This window comes from Anabrus simplex, chromosome 1 (assembly GCF_040414725.1).
Source record: "Anabrus simplex isolate iqAnaSimp1 chromosome 1, ASM4041472v1, whole genome shotgun sequence".
In the NCBI taxonomy this organism is placed as follows: Eukaryota; Metazoa; Arthropoda; class Insecta; order Orthoptera; family Tettigoniidae; genus Anabrus; species Anabrus simplex.
In genome coordinates, this window is record NC_090265.1 from 844206933 (window position 1) to 844219731 (window position 12799).

A 12799-nucleotide genomic window follows, 5' to 3' on the forward strand; every position below is an offset into this window, starting at 1 on the left:
TCATCATACCATTGACTGCTGTCCATCTGACACCATTATCGAGGTCATTTTGCAGTTGTTCACAATCTTGTAACGTATTTATTACTCTATACAGAATAACATCATCCGCAAAAAAGCCTTACCTCTGATTCCACTCTTTTACTCATATCGTTTATATCTATAAGAAAACATAAAGGTCCAATAATACTGCCTTGAGGAATTTCCCTCACAATTATTACAGGGTCAGATAAAGCTTCGCCTACTCTAATTCTCTGAGATCTATTTTCTAGAAATATAGCAACCCGTTCAGTCACTCTTTTGTCTAGTCAAATTGCACTCATTTTTGCCAGTATCCTACGATCCACCATATCAAATGCTTGAGACAGGTCAATGACGATACAGTCCATTTGACCTCCTGCATCCAAGATATCTGCTATATCTTGCAGGAATCCTACAAGTTGAGCTTTAGTGAATAACCTTTCCTAAAACCGAACTGCCTTCTATCAAACCAGTTTTTTATTTCGTAAACATGTCTAATATAATCAGAAAGAACGCCATCCCACAGTTTACATTGATTGATGTCATTCCACGCCATCTCTCCGTTAACAGCTCGAAACATGCCACATAGTCGAGCATCTCGTCTCCTTACTTCAAAGTTTTCCCAGCTCAAAGTTTGCAACATTTTGTACTCCTTTGTAGGAAATCACCCAGTACAAATCATGCTGATTCCTTTGATTTTCTTCCGTTTCTCGTATCAAGTAGTACTGGTGAGGGTCCGATACACTGGAACCAAACTCTAACTCAGGTTTTACCAGAGACTTATATGCCATCTCCATTACATCTTTACTACAACCCCTAAATACTCTCATAACCATGTGAAGAGATATGTATCCTTTCTTAATAATCTCGTTAATGAAGGTCATTTAACACGTAGGAACTTAGAATGTTCCCCATGAGGTACTCTCACCTCACCAACACAGTCATTAAAACTGAGAGAACTTTACCTCTTGCTGAAACACGTCTTGACTTTTCATGCCATTTATCGTCATACCATTGTCTCATAGCCATCTCATAACATTTTCGTATTCGCTCACAGTCTTGTAACTCATGTAATACTCTACACAGTATAACATCATCCGCAAATGGCCTTATCTGTGATTCTGGTTATTCATACCCTCAGTGAACGAAAGTCACGGGAATGGGTGTCCAATCAGAAAATGTGCCGTGTATGACTCCTGAACCATTGCGGTTAGCTGCTGCGTAGCTGAGCAGTTTGCCACAGACACCAGTGTCGTGAAAATAGCAACACGTCGCTAGTTAACTGACTTTGAACGTGGAATGATCATCGGCGCACGACGCATGGGTCATAGCATTGTGAAGATTACACGTAAATTTGGGTTTTTGAGGTCAACAGTATCGAAAGTGGACCTTCAATATCGCAGAGAGGAACCGCCGCACGGGTTTAACGAATGGACATCACCTCGCCTCCGCAGAACCATACTGGGCGCTCGACGGGCTACTGTGGTCTGGTCACCGCCCAGTTGAATGTTGAGAGTCAGGAACCCATTTCTACCAGGACTGTAAGAAGGCAACTGCACCACATAGGCTTCACCAGCCGACGAGCAACTCGCGTCCCTTTGCTGACACCTCGACACAGAGCTCAACGACGTGCAGGGGCCTGTGAACATTCGGCAATTGACCATGGAACAGTGGCGGCATGTGGTACTAGTCCGATGAATCCCTGTTCCAGTTTTATCGAGCTGATGGGCGCGTGAGAGCGTGGCTTATGCTTCATGAAGCTATGGATCCTGCGTGTCAAGAAGGCTGTGTCCAGGCGGGAGGTGGCTCAGTTGTGGTCTGGGCGGCGTTCTCATGGTCGCAATTAGGCCCCATTGCCCGGCTACAGGGAGCACTGACAGGTGCACGTTACATGGCCATTCTTTCAGACCATCTGCATCTCTTTCTGGGCCTGGGGTACCCTGATGGAAATGCCATGTTTCAACAGGACAATGCGCCATGTCACCGCTCTGTGGTGGCACGCAGGTGGTTGGAGGAGCACTCTAGTGAAGTTACGACCATGGATTGGCTCTTCAGATCCCCCGATCATAATCCAGTCGAGCATTTGTGGGATGTTGTCGATGCTGGTGTACGCTCCATGAACCCCGCGCCAACTACAAAACATCAATTCTGGGTATCAGTGCAAGATGCGTGGGTCGAAATCCCTCCAAAATGATCCCAACACCTTGTAGAGTCCGATGCCTCGCCGTATTGCTGCCGTCTTGAGGGCTCGCGGAGAAGCAACTAGTTATTAACATCACATTCGGTGGCTTCCCATGTTTTTGGCCATTCAATGTGTATAAAGGCGGGATTCTACTGAGGCAACATTTGGGCGACATGGAGCATGCGGCTGGCAACAAATGTTGCTCTTTGTAGCATGCGGCTTGTTGTCAGTCGGGCACAAAAGATGTGGTATGCTACATGTGTTGCCGAGTGTAGCATGCGTCACTTGTGGAGACTTGTCGCCAACTACAAACGTTATTCCATCAAGGCAACCAAGACAACAGTTCCTCACTCGACTTTGACCGGCTGGTGACAGCTATACTTCCTTGTTTTGCATTTCTCAACCTATCATCTCACGAATCATCCCGGAAATGTGCATGACGCGGAGTGATCCAAGCTGATAAGGCATGGAGCCCTTGGCAAACAAACCACGTCGGAATTTTCAAGAGGCGAAAGCCATTAGTGATGTTTTTCAATACTTTGTCAGATGAAGGTCGTGTACCAGAATTTGTATGCCTAGACGTACGGGAAGATTTAGAAACTTCTTGTTCACTGGAATTTAATGATATTTTAAAATTTAAAATGTAGGCCTATTAGTTTTAAGCAGAATATCCTAACCCCATTTTGATTATTTTACCCCCTTATAGTTCACATTTCTAATACAGTTATACTAGGCTAATGAAAGATAACTCGTGGCAACTATGACAATAAGTAGACAAAAATACCATGGCACTACAGCCCTTGAAGGACCTTGGCCTACCAAGCGACCGCTGCTCAGCCCGATGGCCTGCCGATTACGAGGTGTCGTGTGGTCAGCACGACGAATCCTCTCGGTCGTTATTCTTGGATTTCTAGACCGGCTCCGCTATCTCACCGTCAGATAGCTCCTCAATTCTAATCACGCAGGCTGAGTGGACCTCGAACCAGCCCTCAGGCCCAAGTGAAAATCCCTGACCTGGCCGGGAATCGAGCCCGGGGCCTCCGGGTAAGAGGCAGGCACGCTACCGCTACACCACGGGCCGGCAATAAGTAGACATAGTGAGGAAGAAAAAGACTATGATGAAACAGTGTTGGAAGACTGCGTAATTAGAGTAGCGGCGAAGAATATCTGAATAAAAAGTAGATTAATTGTTGTGTGTTAACAGTGTAGAAAAGAGAACCATTTGTTGTTATGCTATTAAACGACGTGTTTACGAGAAATCCATAGGCATGGAAATGCCATAATGTACTGATATGTAGAAATTATTATTATTATTATTTGAGCACCTTCAAATACCATCGAACTGAACCAGGATCGAACCTGCCCAGTTGGGGTCAGAAGACCAGCGCCTCAACCGTCTGAGCCACTCAGCCCGCTGGGCATTGAATAAATCACAATTTTATTTACAAAAGTTCATAAGCAGTTAACTTATTTCATTTATTAGGGGAAAACAGTAGCATAAAATCAATTCATCTCACGTTTCTCGTTGTAACCTGACGTTGGAGCATCGATGTCAAAAAGAAAGGTAAGTAGATTATACGTGAACCACAGATTTCCTCTCAATGGAGCAGCAACACCAGTTTTCATTTTCTGAATTTTTTATGTTCTCGGTGGAAAGCTGAACGCATTTTTAAAATTTTCTTCAGTTCGTGGACACTGCAGTCATATTTTTCTGGGGGCCGTTTTGACATATGCTTTCTTTTCTACTGTTTTTATAATCACTCAATGTTACATTCCGCAATTCCGGAGCATTGTGATAATCCCCAATTAAATTCGCAATGTTTTCAATAGCTCACTTCATCTTGTCGCACGGAAATTGTAGCACCGATCCACACACTGTTGGATCCCGGGCGACACTGTGCGACAAGCATATTTTTGAGGAATGCGGCACCAGAGAGTGTTCGACAAGATAGCAACATGTCTCATGCCACATAGCCGCACGCTACATGTCGTGCCGTGTTTCTTCAATTGAAAGTCGACTGCAGCATGCTTCACTGTCGTATGCTCCATGTCGCCCAAATGTTGCCTCAGTGGAATCCCGCCTTAAGAGAACAAAAAGGTCCAATAATATCGCCCTGCCCTGCCCTCTCCCCCAAATCATTACGTCTACGCAAGACCAACTACAATACTCAGGCCACAATACAGTAAAAACATGGCTTCCATACCGGGCCAAAGCTGACATGGCGACGAGTAATATAATAATGGTTGTGAGAATTCTGTAGTACAAAAATATTTAGTGATGATTTTCAAAAAGAAAGAAATTTGACACACAAAAGAACTATGGTAATTTTTCATGTATTTTACCTAGGAGAGATGTTGCATAGAGCTTATTTAAAAGCATTACATCAAGCATCAAGTTGTCAGTACCTAACAAACTTCACTTCATTTAAAACATGAATGAGGACTAATGAAACAAATCCGACACGAAACAAAAAAACAACAAAATAACGCGTTTTTTCTGTTATTAACACTGTAACAGCATGCCCATTAGCCCATTCTGTAACTTATCCCTCACCAAAATATTGAACTTGACCAAAACGAGCACTGCACACATCCAACAAACAATTTAAAGGAAGTGTTGTCCTTTTTTTTCACCAGCCTTCCTCTTGGTTCCCTGCTTTTCAAGTTTCTTGGCATTTACTTAGAATATTTTCTTACGAGGCCTTCGAGTAATTGTTGGTAAAAGTATTAGCCAGAATTTTTAAGCATTTCTTTATAATTTTTGTCATAGGAACATCACACACACGTCACTTGAATTATTAACGCTATTATTAAGCCTGGTGGTCGTGTTCGTTAAGGCGCTGAAGCCTAAACGATCTGACACCGTGGTTAGCCGGGTCGAGCCCCGTTGGTCGAAAACTTTCACCACCTGAATGTTGGCCGGCAGGGTAAGGAAGGTGGTGGTATACAATTTCTATTCACTAGATGCGCGCCAGAAACCTGGATTAAATTCCAAACCTCTCCGCAGTGCTCATATGGAGTGAGGGCATATGACGCTTTTGATGGTGATTCGTACGTCGGATGGGGACGTTAAGCCTTGAGCAGACCCCTTGGGTCTATTCGACAGGAGTAGGCTATGTGCCGGCATCGGGTTTCACCCTCCCCTACTATCATATATCACGTCATTAATTTCATCGCATTAACTCTTCTGATGAGGCTGACGTCAGGAAGGGCATCAGGTCATAAAAACTCGTCACGACAGATTCATCTCACCTCATAACCGACCCCGTAGAGAAACGAGACAAGGGTTGGACAAACAGACATTATTAAGGCTAAAGTAAGGGATTTTTTAGAAAGTTCCACAAAATAAAGACTTTCACTCAGTTAATACTACTCCACTCTGCTAACTACTATCATCATAACTACTAAGGTGACTTACCATAGTTTCAAATTTCTTCTTCTTCTTTATCTGTTTACCTTCCAGGATCGGTTTTTCCCTCGGACTCAGCGAGGGATGCCCTCAAAGGCAGTGTCCTGGAACGTCAGACTCTGGGTCGGAGAATACAACTGGGGACGATGATCAGTGCCTCGCCCAGGCGGCCTTACCTGCTATGCTGAACAGGGGTCTTGCGGGGGAATGGGAAGATTGGAAGGGATAGATAAGGAAGAGGGAAGGAAGCGGTCGTGGCCTTAAGTTAGGTACCATCCATGCATTTGCCTGGAGAAGAAGTGGGAAACCACGGAAAACCACTTCCAGGTTGGCTGAGGCGGGAATCGAAACCACGTCTACTCAGTTGACCTCCCGAGCCTGAGTGGACCCCGTTCGAGGCCTAGTAGTGTTAGTGTGATTAGCTGCCACCCCCTGAGGCCCGGGTTCGATTCCCGGCTCTGCCACGAAATTTTAAAAGTGGTACGAGGGCCACTCAGCCTCGGGAGATCAACTGAGTAGAGGTGGGTTCAATTCCCACCTCAGCCATCCTGGAAGTGGTTTTCCGTGGTTTCCCACTTCTCCTACAGGTAAATGCCGGGATGGTACCTAACTTAAGACGACGGATGCTTCCTTCCCTCTTCCTTGTCTATCCCTTCCAATATTCCCATCCTCCATTAGCATAGCAGGTGAGGCACCTGGGCGAGGTACTGGTCATCCTCCCCAGTTTTATCCGCCGACCCAATGTCTCACGCTCCAGGAAACTGCCCTTGAGGCGGTAGACGTGGGATCCCTCGCCGAATCCGAGGCAAACACCAACCCTGGAGGGTAAGCAGATAAAGAAAGAAAGAAAGAAAGAAAGAAAGCCCTGATTATTATTATTATTATTATTATTATTATTATTATTATTATTATTATTATCATCATCATCATCATCATCATCACAAGCCTCCGTGGCTCAGGCGGCAGCGCGCCGGCCTCTCACCGCTGGATACCGTGGTTCAAATCCCAGTCACTCCATGTGAGATTTGTGCTGGACAACGCAGAGGCAGGCCAGGTTTTTCTCCGGGTACTCTGGTTTTCTCTGTCATCTTTCATTCCAACAACACTCTCCAATAACATTTCATTTCATTAATCATTTATTAATCATTGCCCCAGAAGAGTGCGACAGGCTTCGACAGTCGGCACATGTCCTATCCTCGCCGGGAGATGCGGGCTTCATTCATTCCATTGCTGACCCGGTCGAATGACTGGAAACAGGCTGTGGATTTTCATTATTATCACAGCTACTCGGTGGATCAGTGCTAGAGTGTCCATATCCGGATCCCAAGATAGCGGGCTCAAACTCGACTGAGGTAGTAGGATTTTTGAAGGACGGTAAAAAGTCCATGCAACACTCCATGTCATGCGATGTCGGCATGTAAAAATCTCTGGTGACGCATTTGTTTTTTACCTCCCAAAAATAATTAACATCTCAGCCATTGGCGCACAAGAGAGATTCGGTTTACTCTGCCATGTAGTAGGCCTAGAGTAAAACAGAACGTCGAAATTCACGAGTAGGCGGGCAAATGGCGTCAAATTGAAATTTATGTATACGGTAGCTGAGGCCATACGATTATCACATTATTATAAAATGTTATTTGTTTTACGTACAACTAACTACAGTACTTCTATGGTTTTCGGAGGCACCAAGGTGTCAGAATTGTGTACCGCAGAATTTCTTTTGTTCGTCTCGGTGGTGTAGTGGTTAGTGTGATTAGCTGTCACCCCCGGAGACCCCGGTTCGATTCCCGGCTATGGCACGATATTCGAAAAGTGGTACGAGGGCTGGAACGGGGTCCACTTGGCCTTGGGGGGTCAACTGAGTAGAGTTGGGTTCGATTCCCACCTCAGCCATCCTGGAAGTGTTTTTTCGTGGTTTCTCACTTCTCCTCCAGGCAAATGCCAGGATGGTACCTAACTTAAGGCCACGGCGGCTTCGTTCCCTCTTCCTTGTCTTTCCCTTCCAATCTTCCCATCCCCCCGCAAGGCCTCTGTTCAGCATAGCAGGTGAGGCTGCCTGGGCGAGGTACTGGGCATTCTCCCCAGTTGTATCCCCGACCCAGTGTCTGAAGCTCCAGGACACTGCCCTTGAGGCGGTAGAGGTGGGATCCCTCGCTGAGTCCGAGGGAAAAACCGACTCTGGAGGGTAAACAAATGAAGAAGTTCTTTTGCATGCCAGTAAATCTACCAACACGAGGCTGATGTATTTGAGCACCTTCAAATACCACCGGACTGAGCAAGGATCAAACCCGTCAATTTGAGCTTAGAAGGCCAGCGTTCTACCACTTGAGCGACTCAGCCCGGTTATTATTACTACTACTAGACATGGTCGCTTGCTTTTCAATCCTAGCTTAGTAAATCACAAATACATCCACAGTGAGTGCACACACAATTGTAACAAAGGTTACCAGTCAGACTTACGACACACTAAAAAAATGTCCCAAGGCCTCAAATGAAAGCAACAACATAGCCTAATAAAATAAACAAACAACAAAGCTCATATTTTTTAAAATTTCTCAACATTTACATATACTCAGCGTACGATAATATGATCAAAGTAAGAAAAGAGCAAGGGTAATGTTCACAGTATTAATTTGTATACTAGACTAAACCAGCGTGCATATAGCCTACTCAGAATTTATGTTAATTTTGAAGTAATAGCAATATTAGTATCCAGAAAGTATGTCATAAACTTTCGAAACCCCATTGTAAATTATAAAGCTATTCTAGCCACAGAGAACATTCCAGCATTTGACATACTTGCGCTTACTGCTCCTTGGTCCACACTTTCGTACTTGAAGACTGTAGATAACTGATTGATTACCTTAAGCCACAATGATAAGATAAACAGAAGGTTGGTTATCATATCTCCATTTCCGTGTACGAGATATATCATCCTCACACGCCCAACACATTAAAAAACATTATTGCATCTCAAATAATAGAAAATCCTCCTAAATATTTTAAAACATGTCAGTTGGAACCTCGATAGAAAGGTTATGAAGTAAAACCATCAAACGCTGTCCCCTAGAAAGAATTCACGATGGAGTAGAAAGAGTTATAGAAGTGCAGTAGTGGTGATAATTGTTGTAACCCTTTATAGGACAAAGAGCAGTCACTACATTTTAAAAAGAACATTGTGAACTCTCTTCGCTTTGTACACGTATGCACAGGAATGGTGTCCCGACATAAACAATCTAGACTTCCCCGCTTCAGTACTGAAAAGGAGGGAAGGGAGTAAAGGGGTAGTACTGAAGGCCACTCCAGTGCCGATAAGGAGAGGGAGGGTAGTGAACGGGTAGTGCTGAAGGCACTGTGTGTGTATTGCTGTACATCCACCACTGTGCCCGTTTCAATCACAACAGTCTTGTAGCGGGCTGTCTAGCTGCAGCAATGCGTTAAGCGAGGAGGTGGGAGGTACTATGCCTTATTTATATCGGGGTACAATTTCTGTGCATGCGTGTACGATAGTTGATCTTTCACTGGAGACTTGGTTTCTCCGTACAATTTAAATTCAACGCGAGCCGAGTAAACACTGTGCGCGGGCATTTTCACCATTTCTTCCATTGTTCACTGCGGATTCTCATCCCGCAAGCTACTGTACACGTTCAAAACAATGTGCTTCGATTTCATACTTAATTTATCGCCAATTTTAATGGCTTGAAGGTGTTTTACAGGTGACTCAAGCGTTGCACCAGAAAAAACTCACATATTACTGCTCACAGCTGGCAGCCATTATGAATTATGATAGCCTACAGCCAATATTGCCAACAGCATCAGCGCCCATATGCCAGTTTGTAGGAGGGGGGGGGAGACCTGGGGGTACGTAGTATTTTTAATATTTTGGAAGATTATGGCGACTTGTATTCTGTAGTAGAATAACCCACGGTGTTCCCTGTCTGTTGGTGGGGAACGGTATTACCGCTTCTACATAATACTGAGTTTTAAATCATTTTCTTGAAAGGAAAACACCTGACTAGACTAGATTTTTGCCCTTCCCTGAGAGATAGGGGAGGGGAGGGGGTGCGGCCCCACCTTGCCCCCGGGTATGGGCGCCCTTTGCCAACAGTTGTCTTCGATCCATCTTCAACGTCGTAAAAATTGTCCGAACTAATCAGTAAGTTGTATCAATGAAATGAATTCGAACAAGGCTTACAAAGTACACAATGCAATTCGATATCAAGCTCATGTTAAATAATGTTATGTTATATTTTGCTACAATTACCACTGAGAACAATAACCATTCGCAGCCATCGACGTATGAAAGATAAGAGGTGGTAACGAGCCCGATTAACATAATTTTCCCCAATATTTTCCACATTTTTACAGAGAAAAATCTTTAAATGGTCAAGTCAGTTCACCAAAATATCTAATCAAACTGAGGGAACTCCAGACTTCAAAAACAAGCAACAAACTTAGGAACTATTTACCACTGGAAGTCTCGTCGCAGATCAACAGCCTTGCTAACAATAAAGGCACCACTTGGGATTTCAGTTGACTCGCAGTTATCAAATATTCCTCACGACGGATATCACCGTTAAATTCAACAAGAATACCGGTACCACAGAACTCGCATAAACTTCCCCTGCAATTCAAGAACACTACAGATATTCACAATTTACCCCATTGTGGGCTAAGATAATTCTTGTACGGTACGTCACTCTTGGCTCTGTGTTTATGATGGGCTTCCGAAATATTTTCCACGTGTACTGAAAACTTCCTCTAGACGTAACATCAATGAAGAGATCCCAAAAAAGGTATACTTTAAATTTCAGAGCACAGAATTTACTGCTATATTGTCGTACCGATACGGGCCCGGTTTATCTATTCTGCTTTCAAACGGAATATACTGCTCCTTGATAGCTTCAGTTGCCTGATACACAGACATTTCTCGAGATTTGACTTCGAATGATAACTCTGCCAATTCATGCAAACATAAATGCTAAATTTGATGCTAATCCTGTTGAACTTATCTTTCTAAGTAAGTCTTCATGCATACTGATTTCTCCCTCATTCCTGTGAAACGAGTCCTTTGAAGTAATCTCAGAATGATGAACTAGTGAATCATAATCCTGGCAGACCTCTTATACAGACTGGTAACTAGAAGTACAATCGACTAGATGCGTCGCTATAGTTAGCTCCGGGATGGTACTTAAAAGCCACGGCCACTTCCTTTCCTCTTCCTTCTCTATCCCTTCCAATCTTCCCATCATCCCCCCTCCCCCCGACAAGGCCCTGTTAGCATAAGAGGTGAGGCCGCCTGGGTGAATTACTGGTTCTCCTCCCCATTTGTATTTCTGACCCAAAGTCTCAGACTCCAGAACACTGCTCTTGAGGCGGTAGAGGTGGGATCCCTTGCAGAGTCCGAAGGAAAAACCAACCCTGGAAGGTAAACGGATTAAGAAAGAAAGAAAGAAAGAAAGAAAGAAAGAAGATAGGTAAGTAGTAGAACTTACCACAAGGGCACCGATCAATACATTTGCCGCCTGATGTTAGGTAAGTCTTGATCTTGAGATTAATCATCATTGTTCAATTGGAGTTTTAAAATTCTAGATCGTTTTTACATTCGATCTGCAGAACCTGGGTAAAGTAATGTTGTCCACACAAAATGACTTAACGCTTTGTCTGTTACTGTAGTTATAACAGCTCCTTCTGTGGATAAGTGGTAGAGTGTCGGCCTCCACATCCGAAGATCATGGGTGTAAACTCGGCAGAGGTAGTCTGATTTTTGAAGGGCGGAAAAAGTAAATTATAAACTCCACGTCTTACGATGTTAGCACGTATAAAATATCCGGTGACACGTTTGGTGTTGACCAAACAACATTAATTGAAGGGGTCGGAGCAAGATAGTGCTTGCCACACTTCTGTCTTTCTGAGAAAAATGCACTTTAAAGATTCGAAAAATTCTATAAATCAGATTTTTGTATTTTACTTTAAGTACTTTTACTTATGTTGGTTTATGTCAGATATTACATGTTTTCAATTTGCATAGTGGCATGTATATCTTAAAAACCTGACGTAAATTGCAATTACATGAAGGCATGCATGAATAATGGTGGCTTAGCTCTTTCTTGCCTCAGAACTTGGCACAATATATCAGTAAAGAATGATATTTCTTAATTATCTATTGCATACTGAATATTTGGCAATATAAAATCAATATGTTATAATATGATATATGCAACAAATGTCAAGCAAATGAAAACATTCTTTCTCAATGGTAAGCACAGATTGTTCAGTCAACATTACGAGGGCAGTCATAATCATCACCACTTTCTACGCCTCCTGTCTCTTTGCACTTAATACTATTATAAAATGAATGGTACACTGGTGGGATGAACTGCAGTTGATCTTGCAAATCCTTGATGTTCTTTGAGTCAACTGAAATTGGTTCCTTGTAGGTACTTCAGAATGAGCTGAACATCTGTTGGCCGTCCTCGCTTCGCAATTGTGATTGGAGCTGCTTCACCATGCGCAGAAAATTTCACATACATTGTTTTCTTAATCTTCATGAGTGTCGTGATGGTTGGTCTAATGGTAGTTTCATCCTTTTCCTGAAAATGAACATCGCCACTTTGATTATTTCTTTAAAAAGGCCACAAAAATATAGGTTAAATGGTACAGAATAACAGTTTTAAATTGTATTATATTTCATGAAGATATTGTGTCAATTAGTAAGTAAAACAGACTGTCAACAATCTGCATGTAGTTATTATTGTTGCATAGCAATTAAACCTTGACTTTGAGAAACTATAAATACATTGAACAAAATTTTGGCAGTACAGTGCTATGACCACTGCAGAATACTTTGATACATATTCAAGAGTTATGTGTTCTACGTTTAATCTAGCATGGTGTATAAGCTTAATATACAAATATGCACCTCCTAATATTCCATAAAGGTCAGATAAATTCGTTTGGTTATAGCACACAATGCAACATTAACTGGGCAAACACTTCAGCAATACAGTGCAATGCCATAATATCAAAGAAAATGTAATACGTACCCCAGATGAGTCTTTCTCAGAAGATTCTTCTTCAGATGGGCGAGGAATATACTCTCTTCAGAATATAGGAAAACAGCTTCCGAATCACTGTTCCTGAAATATAATGCTTTTTTTCCCGTACTGATGTCTTTCCACTGCTACAAT

General features: G+C 43.1%; 1 protein-coding gene across 3 annotated transcripts in view; it reads right to left on the reverse strand.

Annotated features, from left to right (window-relative positions):
- Window positions 1–8452, reverse strand: part of LOC136857622 (uncharacterized) — an 80854-nt gene extending 72402 nt beyond the window's left edge. For 2 of the 3 annotated variants that reach the window (XM_067136415.2, XM_067136413.2), the window contains exon 1: window positions 8409–8452. The gene's annotated coding sequence lies outside the window, so the exon portion shown is untranslated. The remainder of the gene's footprint in view (window positions 1–8408) is intronic. The other variant, XM_067136414.2, reaches the window with a different exon arrangement.
- Window positions 8453–12799: the final 4347 nt, after the last annotated feature.